This window comes from Anomaloglossus baeobatrachus, chromosome 6 (genome assembly GCF_048569485.1).
Source record: "Anomaloglossus baeobatrachus isolate aAnoBae1 chromosome 6, aAnoBae1.hap1, whole genome shotgun sequence".
Classification (NCBI taxonomy): Eukaryota; Metazoa; Chordata; class Amphibia; order Anura; family Aromobatidae; genus Anomaloglossus; species Anomaloglossus baeobatrachus.
This window is the reverse complement of record NC_134358.1, coordinates 292447775-292475289: the sequence shown is the minus strand read 5'-3', so window position 1 is coordinate 292475289 and position 27515 is coordinate 292447775.

Here is a 27515-nt window from a genome sequence, read left to right as displayed (position 1 = left end):
TCATCGAGAGTGGTGAGGTCAACTAAGGTTACAGACGTCATAACTGCTCTTGCCAAGTCTCGCAGAGGGTATCGCCAGACCTCGATTTTCCAATGAGCAGTGAGGTCATGTAAGGTTACTGACATCACTGCTTGTGAGAAATGATTACAAGTGAACTATAGAGCCCTGTTCACTTTAATGAGACTCCATAGCTTTTAATAGAGAATTTGATGTTGTGGGATCACTGTTTGCATTGGATTACATTGGATCTGCAGGTTTTTTTGATTGGAGCTAATAAAGTTGTGAACCAGGGACTGTGTCTTGTTTTTTTTTATCTAGTGTCTCACTTTGTATCTTTCAGGTTCCCCTTATTAGGAAACAACAGGAAGATATGAATAAGTATGATTGCCACATTGCCGTATTCAGAGAAACATCCAGGAGTAGGTTAATCGTGATTTATTTCTATGCGTTTTAGAGAGAACCCTCTCCTTCCTCAGGAAAATCACAAGCTGCCAAGGTGAACATTTCTAAGATTTTTTTTAATCATCTTTCTCGGATAAATCCCCAGGTTGCGCTTTTTTTCCTCCAGCTCACTGCATCAGGTTCCCATAATTTCTTTAAATCTGATTCTGTGAACTACATTGGCACTTTTTTTTTCTTTGTTTTTTGTTTTTATAATAAATTTGTGAATGATGCAGTCTGGGAGTGTTTTTAAAATAAATTATTTTTTCCTGTGTCCGTATATTTCTTAACGCTTTATTTGCTGGGTTAGTAATGGGAATATCTGATAGATGCCTATCCATTACTAACCCTTGGGCTTGATGTCAGCCAAAAACATTACTTAGATTGCCACTGCAACAGGGCAATTGGGAAGATCCTTGTAAAGGGCCAGCTTTGGAGCATCTAATGGATACGCCACTATTGGGGAAGCTGCTGGCTGATATTTTCAGGCTGAGAAGGGCCAAATATCCAACAGTCCGGCAGTCAGGTCAACTGAGGTCACACTAGGGGCTTTCCCGCTGCCCTGAGTGAATGTGCTGCTGGATTGTCGGAGTGCAAGACAAGGCCGTGTCCCGCAGTCCAACAATCCGGCAGCACTTTTACTTTCCAACTGTCCATCAGTGACTTCAGCTTTCACTCAGGACAAGGCCTAAGTGTTACCTGACTGCCAGACTATTGTATTGCGAGTCATGACTGTGTCCCGCAGTCCGACAATCTGGCAGCACGTTCACTTTCCGACAGTCTGCAGTCAAGTCACACTGGGAGCTCCGCTGGTGCTCTCAGTGAAACATAAAGCCGCCTTTGGACTACTGGACTGTTGGAAAGTGAAAGTGCTGCCAGATTGTAGCACTGCAGGAAAATATAAATATATACAAAATAAAGAACAACAAATATTGCACCATTAATAGTCAGTTTGTGCCTCATCTAAGTACATCAGATAAGTTTATTATAATGAATTAGACCAGAATGTAACATGATTTTCACGGAATACCGTTGGTCATCATCGACTCATCATTTCAATTTATCTACTCTTACCACATGTACTTTTGAATTGGCTACCCAGTTTTTCCAACATCTGATATTCATTGTCTCTGCTGCTTATACAGTCATATGAAAAAGTTTGGGCACCCCTATTAATGTTAACCTTTTTTCTTTATAACAATTTGGGTTTTTGCAACAGCTTATTTCAGTTTCATATATCTAATAACTGATGGACTGAGTAATATTTCTGGATTGAAATGAGGTTTATTGTACTAACAGAAAATGTGCAATTCGCATTTAAACAAAATTTGACCAGTGCAAAAGTATGGGCACCCTTATCAATTTCTTGATTTGAACACTCCTAACTACTTTTTACTGACTAAGGGGTGCTTCACACAAAGCGAGATCGCTACCGAAATCGCTGCTACGGCACGGTTTTGGTGACGCAACAGTGACCTCATTAGCGATCTTGCTGTGTGTGACACTGAGCAGCGATCTGGCCCCTGCTGCGAGATCGCTGCTCGTTACACACAGCCCTGGTTTGTTTTCTTCAAAGGCGCTCTCCCGCTGTGACACACAGATCGCTGTGTGTGACAGCAAGAGAGCGACGAAATGAAGCGAGCAGGGAGCAGGAGCCGGCATCTGGCAGCTGCGGTAAGCTGTAACCAGGGTAAACATCGGGTAACCAAGGTGGCAATATTTACCTTAGTTACCAGCCTCCGCAGCTCTCACGCTGCCTGTTCTGCCGGCTCCGGCTCTCTGCACATGTAGCTGCAGTACACATCAGGTAATTAACCCGATGTGTACTGTAGCTAGGAGAGCAAGGAGCCAGCGCTAAGCAGTGTGCGCGGCTTCCTGCTCTCTGCACATGTAGCTGCAGTACACATCGGGTTAATTAACCCGATGTGTACTGTAGCTAGGAGAGCAAGGAGCCAGCGCTAAGCAGTGTGCGCGGCTCCCTGCTCTCGCGGTTATGATCGCTGCTTCGGCTGCTGTGTTTGACAGCTAAGCAGCGATCATAACAGCGACTTACAAGGTCGCTGTTACGTCACAGAAAATGGTGACGTAACAGCGACCTCGTTGTCGCTGTCGCTTAGTGTGAACCAGCCCTTACTAAAGCACTAAATTGGTTTTGTAAATAAATCACGATTAACCTACTCCTGGATGTTTCTCTGAATACGGCAATGTGGCAATCATACTTATTCTTCTCTTCCTGTTGTTTCCTAATAATGGGAACCTGAAAGATAAAAAGTGAGATACTAGATAAAAAAAAACAAGACACAGTCCCTGGTTCACAACTTTATTAGCTCCAATCAAAAAAACCTGCAGATCCAATGTAATCCAATGCAAACAGTGATCCCACAACATCCAATTCTCTAATAAAAGCTATGAGCCGTGGCCTTTATAAATGCATTCAGGTGTGCAACAGAGGGGAAGGTCCTGTACTAATTTTAATCATTTATTCAAAGCTGTGCCAGATGTAGGATGTCATAGGTGGACTTAAACAAGTGAGTAAAGAAAAGTGGGGAAGGGTAGTGGAGTGGGCAGTTTCAAACATAGCAAGATACAACATAGATACAGTCATATGAAAAAGTTTGGGCACCCCTATTAATGTTCACCTTTTTTCTTTATAACAATTTGGGTTTTTGCAACAGCTATTTCAGTTTCATATATCTAATAACTGATGGACTGAGTAATATTTCTGGTTTGAAATGAAGTTTATTGTACTAACAGAAAATGTGCAATCCGCATTTAAACAAAATTTGACCGGTGCAAAAGTATGGGCACCCTTATCAATTTCTTGATTAGAACACTCCTAACTACTTTTTACTGACTTACTAAAGCACTAAATTGGGTTTGTAACCTCATTGAGCTTTGAACTTCATAGGCAGGTGTATTTAATCATGAGAAAAGGTATTTAAGGTGGCCACTTGCAAGTTGTTCTGCTATTTGAATCTCCTATGAAGAATGGCATCATGGGCTCCTCAAAACAACTCTCAAATGATCTGAAAACAAAGATTATTCAACATAGTTGTTCAGAGGAAGGATACAAAAAGTTGTCTCAGAGATTTAAACTGTCGGTTTCCACTGTGAGGAACATAGTAAGGAAATGGAAGAACACAGGTACAGTTCTTGTTAAGCCCAGAAGTGGCAGGCCAAGAAAAATATCAGAAAGGCAGAGAAGAAGAATGGTGAGAAAAGTCAAGGACAATCCACAGACCACCTCCAAAGACCTACAGCTTCATCTTGCTGCAGATGGTGTCAATGTGCATCGGCCAACAATAAAGCGCACGTTGCACAAGGAGAAGCTGTATGGGAGAGTGATGCGAAAGAAGCCGTTTCTGCAAGCACGCCACAGAGTCGCCTGAGGTATGCAAAAGCACATTTGGACAAGCCAGTTAAATTTTGGAAGAAGGTCCTGTGGACTGATGAAACAAAGATTGAGTTGTTTGGTCATACAAAAAGGCGTTATGCATGGAGGCAAAAAAACACGGCATTCCAAGAAAAGCACTTGCTACCCACAGTAAAATTTGGTGGAGGTTCCATCATGCTTTGGGGCTGTGTGGCCAATGCCAACAATGGGAATCTTGTTAAAGTTGAGGGTCGCATGGATTCAACTCAGTATCAGCAGATTCTTGACAATAATATGCAAAAATCAGTGACGAAGTTGAAGTTACGCAGGGGATGGATATTTCAGCAAGACAATGATCCAAAACACCGCTCCAAATCTACTCAGGCATTCATGCAGAAGAGCAATTACAATGTTCTGGAATGGTCATCCCAGCCCCGAGACCTGAATATCATTGAAAATCTGTGGGATGATTTGAAGCGTGCTGTCCATGCTCGGCGACCATCAAACTTAACTGAACTGGAATTGTTTTGTAAACAGGAATGGTCAAATATACCTTCATCCAGGATCCAGGAACTCATTAAAAGCTACAGGAAGCGACTAGAGGCTGTTATTTTTGCAAAAGGAGGATCTACAAAATATTAATGTCACTTTTATGTTGAGGTGCCCATACTTTTGCACCGGTCAATTTTTGTTTAAATGCGGATTGCACATTTTCTGTTAGTACAATAAACCTCATTTCAATCCAGAAATATTACTCAGTCCATCAGTTATTAGATATATGAAACTGAAATAGCTGTTGCAAAAACCCAAATTGTTATAAAGAAAAAAGGTTAACATTAATAGGGGTGCCCAAACTTTTCATATGACTGTATCTATGTTGTATCTTGCTATGTTTGAAACTGCCCACTCCACTACCCTTCCCCACTTTTCTTTACTCACTTGTTTAAGTCCACCTATGACATCCTACATCTGGCTCAACTTTGAATAACTGATTAAAATTAGTACAGGACCTTCCCCTCTGTTGCACACCTGAATGCATTTATAAAGGTCACGGCTCACTAAGCAACATCGCTAGCAACATCGCTGCTGAGTCACAGTTTTTGTGACGCAACAGCAATCTTGCTAGCGATGTCGCTGTGTGTGACATCCAGCAACAACCTGGCCCCTGCTGTGAGGTTGCCAGTTGTTGCTGAATGTCCTGGACCATTTTTTAGTTGTTGCTCTCCCACTGTGAAGCACACATCGCTGTGTGTGGCAGCGAGAGAGCAACAACTGAATGTGCAGGGAGCAGGAGCCGGCTTCTGCGGATGCTGGTAATTAAGGTAAATATCGTGTAACCAAGAAGCCCTTTGCTTTGTTACCAGATATTTACCTTAGTTACTAGCGTCCGCCGCTCTCAGGCTGCAACTGCCGGCTCCTTGCTCCCTGCACACATAGCCAGAGTACACATCGGGTAAATAATAAGCAAAGCGGTTTGCTTATTAACCCGATGTGTACTCTGGCTACGAGTGCAGGGAGCCAGCGCTAAGCGGTGTGCGCTGGTAACCAAGGTAAATATCGGGTAACCAAGCGCTTGGTTACCCGATATTTACCTTAGTTACCAAGCGCAGCATCGCTGCGCTTGCACGGAGCCGCCGTCTGGAAGCTGCGGAGACTGGTAACTAAGGTAAACATCGGGTATGGTTACCCGATGTTTACATTAGTTACCAGTGTGAGCAGGGAGCAGGGAGCCGCGCACACTGAGCGCTGGCTCCTTGCTCTCCTAGCTACAGTACACATCGGGTTAATTAACCCGATGTGTAATGCAGCTACATGTGCAGAGAGCAGGGAGCCGCGCACACTGCTTAGCGCTGGCTCCTTGCTCTCCTAGCTGCTGTACACATCGGGTTAATTAACCCGATGTGTACAGCAGCTACATGTGCAGAGAGCCGGAGCCGGCAGCACAGGCAGCGTGAGAGCTGCAGAGGCTGGTAACTAAGGTAAATATCGGGTAACCACCTTGGTTACCCGATGTTTATCTTGGATACAGCTTACCTCAGCTGTCAGACGCCGGCTCCTGCTCCCTGCTCGCTTCATTTGTCGCTCTCTTGCTGTCACACACAGCGATCTGTGTGTCACAGCAGGAGAGCGGCTTTGAAGAAAACGAACCAGGGCTGTGTGTAACGAGCAGCGATCTCGCAGCAGGGGCCAGATCGCTGCTCAGTGTCACACACAGCGAGATCGCTAATGAGGTCACGGCTGCGTCACAAAAAGCGTGACTCAGCAGCGATCTCGGCAGTGAGCTCGCTGTGTGTGAAGCACCCCTTATACTATGCACTTAGATTATACACTATCAGACTAAAAAGAAAAAACAAGGAAACGGAGTATTCAGGCATAATATATGTATAATCACACAGGCCAAGTCAAAATCCCACCCTTGGAGGGTATTTCTTGCTGGTGTGGGATGCTCTGGTGACCACCTTTATTATGTGTAAGTCTTGGGACTCTTATTTATATTTTGTGACTGATTCGTTTGGTGCCTCTTCTCTGCTTTGACTGTGGGATTTTGACTTGGCCTGTGTGATTATACATATATTATGCTGAGAATAGGGGCGCCTCACCTGCCAGCCACTTATGTTTACTCCTTTACTTAGTTCCCTTTCAGGCTACTTCCCTTCCTCTATGGTGGTTTTTGCCTTTGTTCCCCATCAACATGTGGGTTTTCACCTTTGTCTCTCATTAGCACTATTATATAATTGTAATAAATTGAATCTTTTAATATTTATACTCAATAAAGAATTGATGTTTCATACATTCAGCCCTTGAATACTCTGTTTCCTTGTTTTTTCTGATCCTCATGGAGTGGCATAGATATTGATAGAGATGTGCTTTAGTTCAATTTTTTTGTGTCTTACTATCAGACTAAAGTCTATGCATACTTGTCGCTCACAATACATACTCTAAAGTGTACTATAAAGAATTAGACCACAATTCAACCAGAAGGGTGCTGAAGGTAATTGGATAACTAGTCACTGTAAACAATGTTTCTGTTTCTTCTAGAGTTGAGCGCGGTTCGTGGTTCGTGGTTCTCCAGTTCGCGGCTCGAGTGATTTTGGGGCATGTTCTAGATCGAACTAGAACTCGAGCTTTTTGCAAAAGCTCGGTAGTTCTAGAAACGTTCGAGAACGGTTCTAGCAGCCAAAAAACAGCTAAATCATAGCTTGGTTTCTGCTGTAATAGTGTAAGTCACTCTGTGAATCAAACTATTATCACATTTCAGTGTATAGTGTGCGTGAACAGCGCCTTCAGATCACTGCTGTTTCTATAATGGCGATCGCCATTTTTTTTTTTTTTTTTTTCTTGTCTTCCTTCCCTAAGCGCGCGCGTCTTGTGGGGCGGGCCAGCATGTCAGCCAATCCCAGACACACACACAGCTAAGTGGACTTTGAGCCAGAGAAGCAACGGCATGTGTGATAGGATCTGCATGTCACATGTCCCTGCATTATAAAACCGGACATTTTCTTCACGGACGCCATTATCTGCCTTCTGCGTCTTTGGTGTCAGACATCACTGTCGCAGCTCCGTCTTCCTGAGTCCTATAGCCGATACAGCTGTATGCGCTGCATACACAGCGTTAGACAGCTTAGGGAGAGCACTTTATAGCAGTCCTTTTAAGGGCTCCAACCAGCAGGGTCAGAGAGCCATAGGTGACAGGTCCTGCAAACAGCAACAGCGTCTGTGTAGCCCAGGTCAGGGATTTCCTACCTGCATTTCACCATTAGGAGGGAATAGAAAGGCAGTCTTCCATTCCTCTACCCAGAGCACCACAATCCTGCCACTGTACCCTCTTGTCCTCTGCACACTCCAACTGATAACTAAGCCATTATACTAGCAAACACTCAGTGTACCTAGTGGCATCCTATACGTGGCTATTGGACTTTGCTATAGTCCCACTAGTGCAAAGACATTTGCAGAGCGCGTCTGCCTGCATTGCACACTACAACTCATTCTAACCAAGCCATTATACTAGCAAACACTCAGTGTACCTAGTGGCATCCTATACGTGGCTATTGGACTTTGCTATAGTCCCACTAGTGCAAAGACATTTGCAGAGCGCGTCTGCCTGCGTTGCACACTACAACTCATTCTAACCAAGCCATTATACTAGCAAACACTCAGTGTACCTAGTGGCATCCTATACGTGGCTATTGGACTTTGCTATAGTCCCACTAGTGCAAAGACATTTGCAGAGCGCGTCTGCCTGCGTTGCACACTACAACTCATTCTAACCAAGCCATTATACTAGCAAACACTCAGTGTACCTAGTGGCATCCTATACGTGGCTATTGGACTTTGCTATAGTCCCACTAGTGCAAAGACATTTGCAGAGCGCGTCTGCCTGCGTTGCACACTACAACTCATTCTAACCAAGCCATTATACTAGCAAACACTCAGTGTACCTAGTGGCATCCTATACGTGGCTATTGGACTTTGCTATAGTCCCACTAGTGCAAAGACATTTGCAGAGCGCGTCTGCCTGCGTTGCACACTACAACTCATTCTAACCAAGCCATTATACTAGCAAACACTCAGTGTACCTAGTGGCATCCTATACGTGGCTATTGGACTTTGCTATAGTCCCACTAGTGCAAAGACATTTGCAGAGCGCGTCTGCCTGCGTTGCACACTACAACTCATTCTAACCAAGCCATTATACTAGCAAACACTCAGTGTACCTAGTGGCATCCTATACGTGGCTATTGGACTTTGCTATAGTCCCACTAGTGCAAAGACATTTGCAGAGCGCGTCTGCCTGCGTTGCACACTACAACTCATTCTAACCAAGCCATTATACTAGCAAACACTCAGTGTACCTAGTGGCATCCTATACGTGGCTATTGGACTTTGCTATAGTCCCACTAGTGCAAAGACATTTGCAGAGCGCGTCTGCCTGCGTTGCACACTACAACTCATTCTAACCAAGCCATTATACTAGCAAACACTCAGTGTACCTAGTGGCATCCTATACGTGGCTATTGGACTTTGCTATAGTCCCACTAGTGCAAAGACATTTGCAGAGCGCGTCTGCCTGCGTTGCACACTACAACTCATTCTAACCAAGCCATTATACTAGCAAACACTCAGTGTACCTAGTGGCATCCTATACGTGGCTATTGGACTTTGCTATAGTCCCACTAGTGCAAAGACATTTGCAGAGCGCGTCTGCCTGCGTTGCACACTACAACTCATTCTAACCAAGCCATTATACTAGCAAACACTCAGTGTACCTAGTGGCATCCTATACGTGGCTATTGGACTTTGCTATAGTCCCACTAGTGCAAAGACATTTGCAGAGCGCGTCTGCCTGCGTTGCACACTACAACTCATTCTAACCAAGCCATTATACTAGCAAACACTCAGTGTACCTAGTGGCATCCTATACGTGGCTATTGGACTTTGCTATAGTCCCACTAGTGCAAAGACATTTGCAGAGCGCGTCTGCCTGCGTTGCACACTACAACTCATTCTAACCAAGCCATTATACTAGCAAACACTCAGTGTACCTAGTGGCATCCTATACGTGGCTATTGGACTTTGCTATAGTCCCACTAGTGCAAAGACATTTGCAGAGCGCGTCTGCCTGCGTTGCACACTACAACTCATTCTAACCAAGCCATTATACTAGCAAACACTCAGTGTACCTAGTGGCATCCTATACGTGGCTATTGGACTTTGCTATAGTCCCACTAGTGCAAAGACATTTGCAGAGCGCGTCTGCCTGCGTTGCACACTACAACTCATTCTAACCAAGCCATTATACTAGCAAACACTCAGTGTACCTAGTGGCATCCTATACGTGGCTATTGGACTTTGCTATAGTCCCACTAGTGCAAAGACATTTGCAGAGCGCGTCTGCCTGCGTTGCACACTACAACTCATTCTAACCAAGCCATTATACTAGCAAACACTCAGTGTACCTAGTGGCATCCTATACGTGGCTATTGGACTTTGCTATAGTCCCACTAGTGCAAAGACATTTGCAGAGCGCGTCTGCCTGCGTTGCACACTACAACTCATTCTAACCAAGCCATTATACTAGCAAACACTCAGTGTACCTAGTGGCATCCTATACGTGGCTATTGGACTTTGCTATAGTCCCACTAGTGCAAAGACATTTGCAGAGCGCGTCTGCCTGCGTTGCACACTACAACTCATTCTAACCAAGCCATTATACTAGCAAACACTCAGTGTACCTAGTGGCATCCTATACGTGGCTATTGGACTTTGCTATAGTCCCACTAGTGCAAAGACATTTGCAGAGCGCGTCTGCCTGCGTTGCACACTACAACTCATTCTAACCAAGCCATTATACTAGCAAACACTCAGTGTACCTAGTGGCATCCTATACGTGGCTATTGGACTTTGCTATAGTCCCACTAGTGCAAAGACATTTGCAGAGCGCGTCTGCCTGCGTTGCACACTACAACTCATTCTAACCAAGCCATTATACTAGCAAACACTCAGTGTACCTAGTGGCATCCTATACGTGGCTATTGGACTTTGCTATAGTCCCACTAGTGCAAAGACATTTGCAGAGCGCGTCTGCCTGCGTTGCACACTACAACTCATTCTAACCAAGCCATTATACTAGCAAACACTCAGTGTACCTAGTGGCATCCTATACGTGGCTATTGGACTTTGCTATAGTCCCACTAGTGCAAAGACATTTGCAGAGCGCGTCTGCCTGCGTTGCACACTACAACTCATTCTAACCAAGCCATTATACTAGCAAACACTCAGTGTACCTAGTGGCATCCTATACGTGGCTATTGGACTTTGCTATAGTCCCACTAGTGCAAAGACATTTGCAGAGCGCGTCTGCCTGCGTTGCACACTACAACTCATTCTAACCAAGCCATTATACTAGCAAACACTCAGTGTACCTAGTGGCATCCTATACGTGGCTATTGGACTTTGCTATAGTCCCACTAGTGCAAAGACATTTGCAGAGCGCGTCTGCCTGCGTTGCACACTACAACTCATTCTAACCAAGCCATTATACTAGCAAACACTCAGTGTACCTAGTGGCATCCTATACGTGGCTATTGGACTTTGCTATAGTCCCACTAGTGCAAAGACATTTGCAGAGCGCGTCTGCCTGCGTTGCACACTACAACTCATTCTAACCAAGCCATTATACTAGCAAACACTCAGTGTACCTAGTGGCATCCTATACGTGGCTATTGGACTTTGCTATAGTCCCACTAGTGCAAAGACATTTGCAGAGCGCGTCTGCCTGCGTTGCACACTACAACTCATTCTAACCAAGCCATTATACTAGCAAACACTCAGTGTACCTAGTGGCATCCTATACGTGGCTATTGGACTTTGCTATAGTCCCACTAGTGCAAAGACATTTGCAGAGCGCGTCTGCCTGCGTTGCACACTACAACTCATTCTAACCAAGCCATTATACTAGCAAACACTCAGTGTACCTAGTGGCATCCTATACGTGGCTATTGGACTTTGCTATAGTCCCACTAGTGCAAAGACATTTGCAGAGCGCGTCTGCCTGCGTTGCACACTACAACTCATTCTAACCAAGCCATTATACTAGCAAACACTCAGTGTACCTAGTGGCATCCTATACGTGGCTATTGGACTTTGCTATAGTCCCACTAGTGCAAAGACATTTGCAGCACGTCTGCCTGCGTTGCACACTCCAACTAATTATAACTAAGTTGCATTGTCAGGGATATTTATTCTTTATTATTCTGCTGTTAATAAAGCTAGACCACCACTGCAATCTTCACCACCTCTCAATTTTTACTACCACATTTTCAGTCCACAATCTTGTCGCAATCAACATGAGTGGCAAAATGACAGATGCTGGTGGAAAGGGGAAGAGGCGTGGTGGAAAAGGCAAAAAAGGTTTTGTCCGTGGGGAAGGTGGCAAAGCTCCATTATCATCTGCTGAAGATAGACCATCTACCAGCAAAAGTAAGATGTCTACTACTTACCGTGGACAATCCGATGTGCTCCCTTTTTTACGGACACGAACAACAGGAAGAAAGGTAGATGATGGGCAAAAAAGGAAAATGCTTGAATGGATCTCAAGTGGTCCAACAAGTGCCCTCTCAGCCACTTCAAGTACCGCATCCAAAAAACACCAGTCCTCTGAGTTGTCATCCCAATCACACTTGATTTCTCCCAGCTCTGAAGTCTCCATCAGCCCTGCACAGTATGGTGGAACTGAGATGGCTGAGTCTGCAGAGCTGTTCAGTCACACTATAGCCTGGGAATCAGAGGTCTGCTCCCAAGCTACAGTGAGTACAGAACAGGAAATGGTCTGCAGTGATGCCCAGAACCTTTGTGACTCAGATTCAGGCCGTGAGGACCAAGTTTCTGAGCATAATGTTGACCCTTTGTCACAAACTGTAACACCTGTGGTTATAGACAATGAGGAACATACTGATGAAGATGAGACGCAGATACCCGATTGGGATGACAACTTAAATATTCCGTCAGGGCAAGAAGAGGCTCGGTCTGAGGGGGAGGGGAGTGCAAACACAACAATTGATGATGACGTTCTAGATCCCACCTACTGTCAACCCCCAGTCAGGCACTCGAGGAGGTCAACAGAGGCGGTGGAGGAGGATGCAACCGACGACGAAGTTACCTTGCGCCTTCCTGGACAGAGTCGGAGCACTGGTAGCACGTCTACAACTGCATCCTCAGCCACCACTCTGCCTATGAGCATTATTCGGGGTGGATCAACAGGTCGCATGGCCTCTAAGCCTTGCCTAGCCTGGTCCTTTTTTCACATCGAAAAAGATCGCCCAACTCATGTGATATGTAACATTTGTCATGATTCTCTTAGTAGAGGTCAAAAGCTCAGCAGTTTGACAACTTCTTCCATGAATCGTCACATGAATAAATATCATAAGTCCCGGTGGGAAGCTCACCGTGCTGCAATGCGGCCTAGCGGAGCGAACCATCCACCGCCCGCCCCTTCCACTGCATCCGCGCGCTCTTCATCTTCTAGGACTGTGGGGACAGCTGCCACACCTGTTTTTCCACGCAAAACTTCCACCACTGTAACCGCAACAGGCAGTTTGCTTGTAAGGTCGTCAGTTGGTTTGGAAGGGGAAACAAGTGAGTGTGTACAGCTCTCTCAGACATCGATAGCACCAACGTTGGATGAAGGCAACATCATGTCTCCGCCTGCACTTTCCTCACAAACCTGCATTTTTCCAGGGACACCCTACTCAACACCGTCTACACACAGCAGCCAGATCTCTGTCCCTCAGATGTGGTCAAATAAAAGGCCACTTCCTCCGACCCATGACAAAGCTAAGAGGTTGACTCTATCCCTCTGTAAGCTGTTGGCTACCGAAATGCTGCCTTTCCGCCTAGTGGACACACAGGATTTTAGAGACCTTATGTCTGTCGCTGTGCCCCAGTACCAGATGCCTAGTCGCCACTACTTCTCTAAGAAAGGTGTGCCCGCGCTACACCAGCATGTCGCACACAACATCACCGCTTCCTTGAGAAACTCTGTGTGTGAACGGGTGCATTTCACCACCGATACTTGGACCAGTAAGCATGGACAGGGACGTTACATGTCGCTGACTGGGCACTGGGTAACTATGGTGATAGATGGTGAAGGGTCTGCTGCACAAGTCTTGCCGTCCCCACGACTTGTGTGTCAATCCTCTGTCTGTCCAAGTTCCGCCACTGCTTCTGCATCCTCCACCTCATCTGGGTCCTCCACCTCCGCCCCAAGCCTGCCTGGTCAGGCCACCAGCGTTCTCACTGCGCAGAAGGAATCACGCACCCCTCATTACTATGCTGGCAGCAGAGCGCAACGGCATCAGGCGGTCTTTAGCTTGACATGTCTTGGTAATAAGAGTCACACAGCTGAGGAGTTGTGGTCAGCTTTGCGGTCCGAGTTTAATAAATGGTTGTCTCCACTCAAACTGCAGCCTGGTAAGGCCGTGTGCGACAATGCTGCAAACCTGGGTGCGGCACTTCGCCTGGGCAAGGTGACACACGTACCTTGTATGGCTCACGTGTTGAACCTTGTCGTGCAGCAATTTTTAACACACTATCCCGGCCTAGATGGCCTTCTGAACAGGGCACGAAAACTGTCTGCTCACTTACGCCGTTCAAGCGCCGCAGCAGAGCGACTTGCATCGCTCCAGAAGTCTTTCGGCCTGCCGGTTCATCGCCTGAAATGCGATGTGGCGACACGCTGGAATTCAACTCTCCACATGTTACAGCGACTGTGGCAGCACCGCAGAGCCCTGGTGCAATACGTCATGACGTATAGCCTGGGCCAACGAGATGCAGAGGTGGGGCAGATCACCCTGATGGAGTGGTCTCAGATCAAGGACCTATGCACCCTTCTGCACAGTTTCGACATGGCGACGAATATGTTTAGCTCTGACAATGCCATTATCAGCATGACGATTCCAGTCATTTACATGCTGGAGCACACGCTAAACACTATTCGGAGTCAGGGGGTGGGACAACATGAAGGGGAGGAACTACAGGAGGATTCATATGCGCAAGGGACAACAACATCACGAAGGTCCAGACGTTCATCATCACCAACGCAGCAGGCATGGGACCATGGGGGACAGGGATCGACAAGGGCGCATAGTAGCAGGCGAAATGTTGAGCAAGGTGCAGGAGAACATGAAGAAATGGAGGACGAACTGTCCATGGACATGGAAGACTCAGCGGATGAGGGAGACCTTGGTCAAATTTCAGTTGAAAGAGGTTGGGGTCAGATGTCAGAGGAAGAAAGAACGGGTAGCACCTCTATGCCACAAACACAGCATGGACTTGGTCCGCATGGCTGCGCAAGACACATGAGTGCCTTTTTGTTGCACTACCTCCAACATGACAGTCGTATTGTCAAAATTAGAAGTGATGATGACTACTGGATTGCCACACTATTAGATCCCCGGTACAAGTCCAAATTTTGTGACATAATTCCAGCCATAGAAAGGGACGCACGTATGCAGGAGTATCAGCAGAAGCTGTTACTAGATCTTAGCTCGGCTTTTCCACCAAACAACCGTGCAGGTGCAGGGAGTGAATCTCCCAGTTGTAACTTGACAAACATGGGACGGTCTCGTCATCTTCAACAGTCTACCCGTACCAGTAGGACCTTTTCTGGTGCCGGTAACAGCAATTTTATGGAATCTTTTCATAATTTTTTTAGACCCTCTTTTGCAAGGCCACCAGAGACAACAAGTCTGACACATAGTCAACGGCTGGAGAGGATGATACAGGAGTATCTCCAAATGAACATCGATGCCATGACTGTGCAACTGGAGCCTTGCTCCTTTTGGGCTTCAAACCTACAAAAATGGCCAGAGCTCGCAACTTACGCCTTGGAGATTTTGTCGTGTCCAGCTGCCAGCGTTGTCTCTGAACGTGTATTCAGTGCTGCTGGGTGTGTGCTGACAGATAAGCGCACGCGTCTGTCCAGTGACAATGTGGACAGACTGACGTTCATCAAAATGAACAAGTCATGGATCCAGAAGGAATTTACTACCCCTGTGTCATCCTGGGGAGAGTAAATGCTTGTGGATTTGGAATGTGCTTGATGCAAATCAAAACATCCTGTTTGCAACTAGGGCCCAAGTGCTGCCACTGATGGGGTGGGTGTCTGTGTGGCCCAATTTTTGGAAAAAAGGGAGACTCCGCTTGGAGTAACCCTTGCTTGCTGTGTTTTTAAAAGAAGCCAAGATGAACAGAGCTGGGATCAGGAAAGACTTTGCTACCTACCCCGGTGTCATCCTGGGGACGGCTAAGAATAGCGTATTTTTGAATGTGCTTGATGCAAATCAAAACATCCTGTTTGCAACTAGGGCCCAAGTGCTGCCACTGATGGGGTGGGTGTCTGTGTGGCCCAATTTTTGGAAAAAAGGGAGACTCCGCTTGGAGTAACCCTTGCTTACATTGTTTTTAAAAGAAGCCAAGATGAACAAGTCATGGGTCAGCAAAGACTTTGCTACCTACCCCGGTGTCATCCTGGGGACGGCTAAGAATAGCGTATTTTTGAATGTGCATGATGCAAATCAAAACATCCTGTTTGCAACTAGGGCCCAAGTGCTGCCACTGATGTGGTGGGTGTCTGTGTGGCCCAATTTTTGGAAAAAAGGGAGACTCCGCTTGGAGTAACCCTTGCTTGCTGTGTTTTTAAAAGAAGCCAAGATGAACAGAGCTGGGATCAGGAAAGACTTTGCTACCTACCCCGGTGTCATCCTGGGGACGGATAAGAATGGCGTATTTTTGAATGTGCTTGATGCAAATCTAGCTGTGAAGTGTACAACTGGGGCACAACTGCTGCCACTGAATGGGTGGGTGTGTGTGGGGCCCAATTTTTGGAAAAAAGGGGAGACTCCGCTTGGAGTAACCCTTGCTTACATTGTTTTTAAAAGAAGCCAAGATGAACAAGTCATGGGTCAGCAAAGACTTTGCTACCTACCCCAGTGTCATCCTGGGGACGGCTAAGAATAGCGTATTTTTGAATGTGCTTGATGCAAATCAAAACATCCTGTTTGCAACTAGGGCCCAAGTGCTGCCACTGATGGGGTGGGTGTCTGTGTGGCCCAATTTTTGGAAAAAAGGGAGACTCCGCTTGGAGTAACCCTTGCTTGCTGTGTTTTTAAAAGAAGCCAAGATGAACAGAGCTGGGATCAGGAAAGACTTTGCTACCTACCCCGGTGTCATCCTGGGGACGGCTAAGAATAGCGTATTTTTGAATGTGCTTGATGCAAATCAAAACATCCTGTTTGCAACTAGGGCCCAAGTGCTGCCACTGATGGGGTGGGTGTCTGTGTGGCCCAATTTTTGGAAAAAAGGGAGACTCCGCTTGGAGTAACCCTTGCTTGCTGTGTTTTTAAAAGAAGCCAAGATGAACAGAGCTGGGATCAGGAAAGACTTTGCTACCTACCCCGGTGTCATCCTGGGGACGGCTAAGAATAGCGTATTTTTGAATGTGCTTGATGCAAATCAAAACATCCTGTTTGCAACTAGGGCCCAAGTGCTGCCACTGATGGGGTGGGTGTCTGTGTGGCCCAATTTTTGGAAAAAAGGGAGACTCCGCTTGGAGTAACCCTTGCTTGCTGTGTTTTTAAAAGAAGCCAAGATGAACAGAGCTGGGATCAGGAAAGACTTTGCTACCTACCCCGGTGTCATCCTGGGGACGGCTAAGAATAGCGTATTTTTGAATGTGCTTGATGCAAATCAAAACATCCTGTTTGCAACTAGGGCCCAAGTGCTGCCACTGATGGGGTGGGTGTCTGTGTGGCCCAATTTTTGGAAAAAAGGGAGACTCCGCTTGGAGTAACCCTTGCTTGCTGTGTTTTTAAAAGAAGCCAAGATGAACAGAGCTGGGATCAGGAAAGACTTTGCTACCTACCCCGGTGTCATCCTGGGGACGGCTAAGAATAGCGTATTTTTGAATGTGCTTGATGCAAATCAAAACATCCTGTTTGCAACTAGGGCCCAAGTGCTGCCACTGATGGGGTGGGTGTCTGTGTGGCCCAATTTTTGGAAAAAAGGGAGACTCCGCTTGGAGTAACCCTTGCTTACATTGTTTTTAAAAGAAGCCAAGATGAACAAGTCATGGGTCAGCAAAGACTTTGCTACCTACCCCGGTGTCATCCTGGGGACGGCTAAGAATAGCGTATTTTTGAATGTGCTTGATGCAAATCAAAACATCCTGTTTGCAACTAGGGCCCAAGTGCTGCCACTGATGGGGTGGGTGTCTGTGTGGCCCAATTTTTGGAAAAAAGGGAGACTCCGCTTGGAGTAACCCTTGCTTGCTGTGTTTTTAAAAGAAGCCAAGATGAACAGAGCTGGGATCAGGAAAGACTTTGCTACCTACCCCGGTGTCATCCTGGGGACGGCTAAGAATAGCGTATTTTTGAATGTGCTTGATGCAAATCAAAACATCCTGTTTGCAACTAGGGCCCAAGTGCTGCCACTGATGGGGTGGGTGTCTGTGTGGCCCAATTTTTGGAAAAAAGGGAGACTCCGCTTGGAGTAACCCTTGCTTACATTGTTTTTAAAAGAAGCCAAGATGAACAAGTCATGGGTCAGCAAAGACTTTGCTACCTACCCCGGTGTCATCCTGGGGACGGCTAAGAATAGCGTATTTTTGAATGTGCTTGATGCAAATCAAAACATCCTGTTTGCAACTAGGGCCCAAGTGCTGCCACTGATGTGGTGGGTGTCTGTGTGGCCCAATTTTTGGAAAAAAGGGAGACTCCGCTTGGAGTAACCCTTGCTTGCTGTGTTTTTAAAAGAAGCCAAGATGAACAGAGCTGGGATCAGGAAAGACTTTGCTACCTACCCCGGTGTCATCCTGGGGACGGATAAGAATGGCGTATTTTTGAATGTGCTTGATGCAAATCTAGCTGTGAAGTGTACAACTGGGGCACAACTGCTGCCACTGAATGGGTGGGTGTGTGTGGGGCCCAATTTTTGGAAAAAAGGGGAGACTCCGCTTGGAGTAACCCTTGCTTACATTGTTTTTAAAAGAAGCCAAGATGAACAAGTCATGGGTCAGCAAAGACTTTGCTACCTACCCCAGTGTCATCCTGGGGATGGCTAAGAATAGCGTATTTTTGAATGTGCTTGATGCAAATCAAAACATCCTGTTTGCAACTAGGGCCCAAGTGCTGCCACTGATGGGGTGGGTGTCTGTGTGGCCCAATTTTTGGAAAAAAGGGAGACTCCGCTTGGAGTAACCCTTGCTTGCTGTGTTTTTAAAAGAAGCCAAGATGAACAGAGCTGGGATCAGGAAAGACTTTGCTACCTACCCCGGTGTCATCCTGGGGACGGCTAAGAATAGCGTATTTTTGAATGTGCTTGATGCAAATCAAAACATCCTGTTTGCAACTAGGGCCCAAGTGCTGCCACTGATGGGGTGGGTGTCTGTGTGGCCCAATTTTTGGAAAAAAGGGAGACTCCGCTTGGAGTAACCCTTGCTTGCTGTGTTTTTAAAAGAAGCCAAGATGAACAGAGCTGGGATCAGGAAAGACTTTGCTACCTACCCCGGTGTCATCCTGGGGACGGCTAAGAATAGCGTATTTTTGAATGTGCTTGATGCAAATCAAAACATCCTGTTTGCAACTAGGGCCCAAGTGCTGCCACTGATGGGGTGGGTGTCTGTGTGGCCCAATTTTTGGAAAAAAGGGAGACTCCGCTTGGAGTAACCCTTGCTTGCTGTGTTTTTAAAAGAAGCCAAGATGAACAGAGCTGGGATCAGGAAAGACTTTGCTACCTACCCCGGTGTCATCCTGGGGACGGCTAAGAATAGCGTATTTTTGAATGTGCTTGATGCAAATCAAAACATCCTGTTTGCAACTAGGGCCCAAGTGCTGCCACTGATGGGGTGGGTGTCTGTGTGGCCCAATTTTTGGAAAAAAGGGAGACTCCGCTTGGAGTAACCCTTGCTTGCTGTGTTTTTAAAAGAAGCCAAGATGAACAGAGCTGGGATCAGGAAAGACTTTGCTACCTACCCCGGTGTCATCCTGGGGACGGCTAAGAATAGCGTATTTTTGAATGTGCTTGATGCAAATCAAAACATCCTGTTTGCAACTAGGGCCCAAGTGCTGCCACTGATGGGGTGGGTGTCTGTGTGGCCCAATTTTTGGAAAAAAGGGAGACTCCGCTTGGAGTAACCCTTGCTTACATTGTTTTTAAAAGAAGCCAAGATGAACAAGTCATGGGTCAGCAAAGACTTTGCTACCTACCCCGGTGTCATCCTGGGGACGGCTAAGAATAGCGTATTTTTGAATGTGCTTGATGCAAATCAAAACATCCTGTTTGCAACTAGGGCCCAAGTGCTGCCACTGATGTGGTGGGTGTCTGTGTGGCCCAATTTTTGGAAAAAAGGGAGACTCCGCTTGGAGTAACCCTTGCTTGCTGTGTTTTTAAAAGAAGCCAAGATGAACAGAGCTGGGATCAGGAAAGACTTTGCTACCTACCCCGGTGTCATCCTGGGGACGGATAAGAATGGCGTATTTTTGAATGTGCTTGATGCAAATCTAGCTGTGAAGTGTACAACTGGGGCACAACTGCTGCCACTGAATGGGTGGGTGTGTGTGGGGCCCAATTTTTGGAAAAAAGGGGAGACTCCGCTTGGAGTAACCCTTGCTTACATTGTTTTTAAAAGAAGCCAAGATGAACAAGTCATGGGTCAGCAAAGACTTTGCTACCTACCCCAGTGTCATCCTGGGGACGGCTAAGAATAGCGTATTTTTGAATGTGCTTGATGCAAATCAAAACATCCTGTTTGCAACTAGGGCCCAAGTGCTGCCACTGATGGGGTGGGTGTCTGTGTGGCCCAATTTTTGGAAAAAAGGGAGACTCCGCTTGGAGTAACCCTTGCTTGCTGTGTTTTTAAAAGAAGCCAAGATGAACAGAGCTGGGATCAGGAAAGACTTTGCTACCTACCCCGGTGTCATCCTGGGGACGGCTAAGAATAGCGTATTTTTGAATGTGCTTGATGCAAATCAAAACATCCTGTTTGCAACTAGGGCCCAAGTGCTGCCACTGATGGGGTGGGTGTCTGTGTGGCCCAATTTTTGGAAAAAAGGGAGACTCCGCTTGGAGTAACCCTTGCTTGCTGTGTTTTTAAAAGAAGCCAAGATGAACAGAGCTGGGATCAGGAAAGACTTTGCTACCTACCCCGGTGTCATCCTGGGGACGGCTAAGAATAGCGTATTTTTGAATGTGCTTGATGCAAATCAAAACATCCTGTTTGCAACTAGGGCCCAAGTGCTGCCACTGATGGGGTGGGTGTCTGTGTGGCCCAATTTTTGGAAAAAAGGGAGACTCCGCTTGGAGTAACCCTTGCTTGCTGTGTTTTTAAAAGAAGCCAAGATGAACAGAGCTGGGATCAGGAAAGACTTTGCTACCTACCCCGGTGTCATCCTGTGGACGGCTAAGAATAGCGTATTTTTGAATGTGCTTGATGCAAATCAAAACATCCTGTTTGCAACTAGGGCCCAAGTGCTGCCACTGATGGGGTGGGTGTCTGTGTGGCCCAATTTTTGGAAAAAAGGGAGACTCCGCTTGGAGTAACCCTTGCTTGCTGTGTTTTTAAAAGAAGCCAAGATGAACAGAGCTGGGATCAGGAAAGACTTTGCTACCTACCCCGGTGTCATCCTGGGGACGGCTAAGAATAGCGTATTTTTGAATGTGCTTGATGCAAATCAAAACATCCTGTTTGCAACTAGGGCCCAAGTGCTGCCACTGATGGGGTGGGTGTCTGTGTGGCCCAATTTTTGGAAAAAAGGGAGACTCCGCTTGGAGTAACCCTTGCTTACATTGTTTTTAAAAGAAGCCAAGATGAACAAGTCATGGGTCAGCAAAGACTTTGCTACCTACCCCGGTGTCATCCTGGGGACGGCTAAGAATAGCGTATTTTTGAATGTGCTTGATGCAAATCAAAACATCCTGTTTGCAACTAGGGCCCAAGTGCTGCCACTGATGTGGTGGGTGTCTGTGTGGCCCAATTTTTGGAAAAAAGGGAGACTCCGCTTGGAGTAACCCTTGCTTGCTGTGTTTTTAAAAGAAGCCAAGATGAACAGAGCTGGGATCAGGAAAGACTTTGCTACCTACCCCGGTGTCATCCTGGGGACGGATAAGAATGGCGTATTTTTGAATGTGCTTGATGCAAATCTAGCTGTGAAGTGTACAACTGGGGCACAACTGCTGCCACTGAATGGGTGGGTGTGTGGGGCCCAATTTTTGGAAAAAAGGGGAGACTCCGCTTGGAGTAACCCTTGCTTACATTGTTTTTAAAAGAAGCCAAGATGAACAAGTCATGGGTCAGCAAAGACTTTGCTACCTACCCCAGTGTCATCCTGGGGACGGCTAAGAATAGCGTATTTTTGAATGTGCTTGATGCAAATCAAAACATCCTGTTTGCAACTAGGGCCCAAGTGCTGCCACTGATGGGGTGGGTGTCTGTGTGGCCCAATTTTTGGAAAAAAGGGAGACTCCGCTTGGAGTAACCCTTGCTTGCTGTGTTTTTAAAAGAAGCCAAGATGAACAGAGCTGGGATCAGGAAAGACTTTGCTACCTACCCCGGTGTCATCCTGTGGACGGCTAAGAATAGCGTATTTTTGAATGTGCTTGATGCAAATCAAAACATCCTGTTTGCAACTAGGGCCCAAGTGCTGCCACTGATGGGGTGGGTGTCTGTGTGGCCCAATTTTTGGAAAAAAGGGAGACTCCGCTTGGAGTAACCCTTGCTTGCTGTGTTTTTAAAAGAAGCCAAGATGAACAGAGCTGGGATCAGGAAAGACTTTGCTACCTACCCCGGTGTCATCCTGGGGACGGTTAAGAATAGCGTATTTTTGAATGTGCTTGATGCAAATCTAGCTGTGAAGTGTACAACTGGGGCACAACTGCTGCCACTGAAGGGGTGGGTGTGTGTGGGGCCCAATTTTTGGAAAAAAGGGAGACTCCGCTTGGAGTAACCCTTGCTTGCTGTGTTTTTAAAAGAAGCCAAGATGAACAGAGCTGGGATCAGGAAAGACTTTGCTACCTACCCCGGTGTCATCCTGGGGACGGATAAGAATGGCGTATTTTTGAATGTGCTTGATGCAAATCTAGCTGTGAAGTGTACAACTGGGGCACAACTGCTGCCACTGAAGGGGTGGGTGTGTGGGGCCCAATTTTTGGAAAAAAGGGAGACTCCGCTTGGAGTCACCTTGCGGTGTTTTACATGACTTTAGAAGGGCGTGCCATGCCTATATCTGTGTGTCCTCCTCTTTTTCCTTGTCCAGCTGTTTTGTTTTCGCATGAGTACATGTCCTTGTCACTTTCCCATGTGTTTGTGTTGTGTTGTGAGTTGTTTGTCACCTTTTGGACACCTTTGAGGGTGTTTTCTAGGTGTTTTACTGTGTTTGTGATTGCCTGCCATTGTTTCCTATGGGCTCGAGTTCGGTTCGTCGAACGTTCGACGAGCCGAACTCGAGCCAGACCCCCCGTTCGGCGAACCGCCTCGAGCCGAACCGGGACCGGTTCGCTCATCTCTAGTTTCTTCACACTATCTCCCCTATAGTCCTTCACTTCCTATTAACTCCCTAATCACTACATGTAGTAAAAAACTGGTCATATGTCTCTCCATCCTCCCCATATATCTCACCTCCTCAGATCTGTTCCTCAACATAAAATCCTTTTGTCTCCAAATCCACACAGCTACCTCATGCTCTGCCCTTCTCAGACCGACTTCTCCTCTTTACTGGTGATATCTCTGCTAATCCTTGCCCTACTCATCACATCCTCAGTAGTCACTTCTATCTTCCATCCATGATCTATCACAGATGTCTGCAACCTTTTACTCATTCACCCAACCCTCGCTTCACCAGTTCCTCTAACAGAAAATGTATTGAATGCTTGCTCTATCTGTAAGACTTTCATACATCCATGATGATCTTTTCTTCACTAACAAACTTTCTTTTCCTGGCATGACTACCTGACTGGCACTCTCTAAGACAGCCTCCCAAGCTCGACTTTCTTATGGTGGATTCCATCTTTCTTACAACCCCCACCCCAGCAACAAGCATCATGTAGGAGTTGGTTTTCTCCCATCTCATCATCTGCACCTTCATCCCAATTCCACAGCCACCCTCCGTTACTCACCCTTCTTTTGAGGTGCACTCTGTACGCACCTACTCCCCCTCCAGACTTGAACTGGCTGTCATTTACTGCCTCACTGTGCAAGCCACCATTTTGTTTTACCACTTCACCACCTGGCTACTTCATTTTCTTTCTGCTGACATCCCCACTATCATCATGGGTCACTTCAAGATCCCCATTAACGCTTCCCACTCAGCTGACTCTAAGCTTCTAACACGCAATTCCTCCTTCAGCCTCTTTCAATGGTCCTCTGTAGCCACTCAAAAATATGGCCACATACTGGACCTCATCTTTTCCTGCCACTTTTCCCTATCTAAACTCTCTAATTCACATCACCTATTGTCTGACCACAATCTACTTACATTCTCTTCCCTCTCTTTATCAAGTGCACAATCCTCACTCCACAAACTTGCTCACCCTTTCAGAGATCTCAAACTCCTTGATTTACATTCACATTCTGAGTTCCTTCTCCCTCTTTCAGACATAGATTTTTTACACAATGCAGATGCTGGTGCCACTCTATATAAAACTACAAGAGCTGCATCTCTCAAATCGGTTACCTTCTTCATACACACCAAAACTTACACCAAAACTTGCACAATCAACAGGCAGCCCTGCCACACCAGCTGATTAAAGAACTGAGATGGGCTTCCAGGGTTGCTGAGTGAAGATGGAAAAAATACAATTCCAATGAGCACTTCATCATATACATACAGTCACTCATCAACTAAACACTCACTGCTGTAAAAAAAGCCTACTTCACATCTCTCATATCCTCTCTGTCTCACAACTGTAAACAGCTATTCAACAATTTCAATTCTTCCATCTATATCCTAGCATCTACTTTATCTCTTCTCAAGTCAGCTGAAAACTTTGCCTCATTCTTCAAGCAGAAGACTGTCAATATCAGAGAAAGCTTTGGCCTACATTTGCCACAGTCCCTTTTCATAACCACTTAGTCCTCTTCCTCCAAAACCAACTCCTCCATCTTTACAGAAGATACATTTTCCTTTGTACTCTCCTGATCACATATCACCACCTGAGCACTTAACCTGATACTGTCTCACCTCTTCGAAAATCTTATTACAGTCTCCATCCTGTATGGGTTCCTTTATGGTCTGCAGTCTGATGATGACTGGTGATGAATTTTTGTATTTCTGGTGGTTTTTATGATGGATTTCTTTATTCCTGGTGGTTATGATGCTGGATTTCTATACTGATGGGGATTCTAATTATGTATTTCTGTAGCTCTGGTGGTTCTGGTGCTGTTATTAGTCCTGATCCTGTACACAGGTAACAAATCATAACTTGTAACATTACTTTAACATTGATGAACTATCTTTAGAATAGGTCATCAATGTCTGATCTGACAGGGCCCAGCAGCCCCACTGATTAGCTGTTCTCTGTGCAGGTGGCCGGAAATGCTTATTTCCAGATATGATTCATCTTTTGATAGTGTCCGTGGATGGATACTGCCCATCCATCTCATTGATTTGAATAGGAGGTGGATATGCAGTACCTGGCTGCAGCCACTATCAGAAGAAGGAGAATATCTGGAACTGAGCACTTCCGGCTGCCTCTAGCACCTAGAATAGGCGATTGGCTGGGGTGCCATGCCCTGGCGATCAGACATTGATGATCAACGTTAAAGTACTCCACTTATATGGGATTTTCAAACTTGCATGTGACAACTAGTTTTTAATCCTACGATTTTCATTGAACATTGAGAGAATTATTAAGAGCAACTCGTGATCACAGGACTGTAAGTGTACAAATTACATATGAATGAGTGGTCACATGACGACTACCCAAACCGCTTTGTGTTGGTGGTGCCAGACTGAATTCTTGCTCCTGGTGCCAAAAAGCCTAGATACACCTCTGAGGTAGGATCCAGCATTAATCAAAAATAACAGAGGAGGGGTGGAGATGAGTGGCCTGAACATGCTGCCCACCTCTTTCCTTCTTCATTGTCGGTGGACGCAGGTAAGGGGATGTTCGTCGTTCCTGGGGTGTCACACACAGCGATGAGTGCTGCCGCAGGAACGGCGAACAACATCGTACCTGCAGCAGCAACGACATTTGGAAAAGGAGCGACGTGTCAGCGAGCAACGATTTTTCACGTTTTTGCGCTCGTTGATCATCGCTCCTTGGTGTCACACGCTGCGATGTTGCTGACGGTGCCGGATGTGCGTCACTAACGACGTGACCCCGACGATATATCGTTATCGATGTCGCAGCGTGTAAAGCACCCTTTAGACTAATTGGAAGAGAGCACAGTTAAAAAATAAGTCACCTCCTGAAATAGTTAGTACAATAACTGAAAGAAACTGATCAGCACCTCCAAACATAATAAAACAAGTGTGAACAGGTGCAAGCTGTAATACAAAAATGAGTATACAGCAGCACTCTGTAAGACCCAAGAAATATGCAAACATTGAAAATTTTAAATCTCTCTTGTAATATCTGTTGTCTGTTGTAATACCTGCCAGTCAGTAGAACAGATCATTTCTAAAGCTTTTTTACTTTTCAACTGGAAAAAGATCAGTTTCATCCTAACTATATCTTACCAACACAGTAATACACAAGCTGATATGACAGTAAAATAATTGTAAATATATATTTTGTTCTATCTCCAGCAGTTAAGAACATTTCGTACTTATTACTTTTATTATAAAAAGAACTTTCCTTTACTTGATCTACGAAGCAATTTTCTGGTGTTTCTATCAATTCTTCTACTTCACGCTGAGTATAATGATTAGAAGTAGGCTTACCAGCAATGTAGGCTCCATAAGAATCATACCACTTAATAATTATGTAAATGAATATTTGTTTTAATGGTAAGGTGTGCAGTATGATATTAGAAAATAACATTAGTCACTGATATGTTAAAACATTAGCTGTGTAGATTAAGACAAAACCTGACTTTCTGGTTTTCTCAGGGAACTGGAAATGGAAATTAAACTTTTATATTTTGGAAAACTTTTCGTGAGCTACCATGAGAAACCAATAAAAATGTGAAATCATCCAAAGAAAAAAACAATCCTTAGTGCAAAAAAATATATAAATGAAAAAACAGAAATTAATTACATACATTTTAATATCACCATACAGTTATAAAAAGTTAAAGCTGTCGAAACGCAGTGAACAAAGAAAATTCCTTTTCCCTCAAGACCCAAATTAGCTGTGTCCTTCGAGGCTTAAGACAAAACAGGAGCAAATGCTGTAAATTTTAAGGGAACCAAACAGTTTATTTGATATTGGTTTTAGGCTGTGTGCGCACTTTGCGTTTTAATTGCATTTACGCAGCGTTTTGAACTGCAGCGTTTTAATGCCAAAATGCATGCGTTTTGATTTTCAAGCAAAGTCTATGGGAAATTAGGATTTCTTGTGCGCACTTTGCTGTTAAAAACGCAGCGTTTAATTTGCATATTTTTGGGCAAAAACTCAGCGTTTAAAGAAGCAGCATGTCAATTGTTTTTTCCATTTGGGCAGCGTTTTGCTAACATTGAAGTCAATGAGAAATTGCAAAACGCAAGCAACCTCATAATTCTAGCGTTTTACATACTTTTTTGATGCTGAAAACATGCGATTTGGACCAATTAATTGCATGCGTTTTTGTCAAAATATTAATGGCATGATATGTCCCTTTACATACAAACATAGTTCGACAATTATTTTTAAGAAAATCCATAAATAAATGGAATTTTATGCATAATTATTATCACAAACTTATCATTTTAAATTTAAAAAAGCCATTTTTTGATTGATTATTCTGGATATTTGTTATAATTTTTTTTTCCGTTTTTTTCATAGTATTTGAATGTTTGAACTTTATTTAGTAGTGTCTTTGTATTCAAAACACATCTGACTTTAAGCAATGAAAAAGCAGGTAAATCGCTCTAAAAACGCGGCAAAAACGCAGTAAATACGCACACGTATTTATCGCGTTTTTGTGGTCAAAACCAACTTTGGCACAAAACATTTCTGCCAGAGGATGCGTTTAGAACTGCAACAACCTCGACGCAAAGTGTGCACATAG